This window comes from Ailuropoda melanoleuca, unplaced genomic scaffold (genome assembly GCF_002007445.2).
Source record: "Ailuropoda melanoleuca isolate Jingjing unplaced genomic scaffold, ASM200744v2 unplaced-scaffold9182, whole genome shotgun sequence".
Classification (NCBI taxonomy): domain Eukaryota; kingdom Metazoa; phylum Chordata; class Mammalia; order Carnivora; family Ursidae; genus Ailuropoda; species Ailuropoda melanoleuca.
In genome coordinates this window covers 7,547-8,945 of record NW_023254639.1, presented here as the reverse complement: position 1 = coordinate 8,945, position 1,399 = coordinate 7,547, and positions in this window count along the sequence as shown.

The following is a 1,399-nucleotide window of genomic DNA, read 5'->3' as shown; positions in this document are numbered from 1 at the left end:
AGACTTTCAGGGATGAGCATCTCTGGCTTTGGTTGCTTTGGCAGTGAAGGGTTCTATCCTAGCGCAGCATTTCCTCCAAAAATTGAGATGTTATGGAGGCTCTGTTGTGCAAGGATTTCTCTCCATCCTTAAAATGTTCAAACCACATTTGATTGGCAATATAAAAGATGGGGTTTCCTACAAAATGCCATATGACCGAAGTTGCCATTCTTTCCATAACCTTATAAAAAGGCTGCCTCATAAAAGAGAGGACAGGATGACAGACCACAAGCGGGAATATCATGGACACCAACGTTTCAAGAACTGATCCTGGAATGATTTAACAGGTACATCTCTTTCAATTAACTCAATGTATGCAGTGTAATGATTATACCCATTATGGGGGATGTGTTTTTCTCCCTCACCTTCCCCTTCCCCTCCTTTTCCATCCTTCCCTCTCACACCCCACCCCAAATGCTAACCCTGTCATTTTTATGGCAGATGTTCAATAAACAGTGACTACCGAAGTCATGATTCTAAGATGAATTATATCTCTAATCATAATCATGAAGAATAGGAAAAAAACACGATTCTACTTAAAAATACACTAACTTTCTTTTGTTTTTAAATATTTTATTTATTTATTTGACAGAGACTACAAGCAGCAGGAACGGTAGGCAGAAGGAGAAGGAGACTCCCCGCTGAGCAAGGAGCCCGATGTGGGACTCAATCCCCAGACCCCGGGATCATGACCCTAGCTGAAGCCAGATGCTCAACCAACTGAGCCACCCAGGTGCCCCCATGAACTTTCCTATAAATGGGAACATGCTATTGGTGTGTAATTCTGAAAGACTACTTCTACTCACAGATGGAGATAATGAAAGCAATACAAAAACAATGGTGCACCTCTGTGAGATCTAAGTTTATCACCCATAGAAAGGAGTTAGAAAGAGCCCACTATTCCTGTGGTCTAGGGTTGGACACTGTTTGCAAACTTCCTCACTGAATACACCAGTGGCCTTGATTCTGTTTTCTACTAATATCTTTAAAAATGTTATAGGCTTATTATAGGCTTTTTATGATAGCTCTTAATGACATGTAGCAGACAACAATCCTTGGCTTCACATAGGGCTCTCCTGGGAAGGGCTACCACATAAGCCTGGGCTTTTGTCCCCTGCCTCTTTCGATCCTCATGCTTTGACCACAATAAGCCAACAGTTAGCTCCTGAGTGTCATCTTGCATAAGCACTTTGAGGGCTTAACCCACACCAGCTTACCAAGTCTTTTCAAATGGTCTCAGGGATGTCGGGCAACACAAATCATCCAAACAAAGTCTTTACATTTAAACACCTCACCCCGTATTTGCTCCTTGCAGTGTGATTTCAGTCTTAAATCACCTTCTATCATAATCTCGAATACC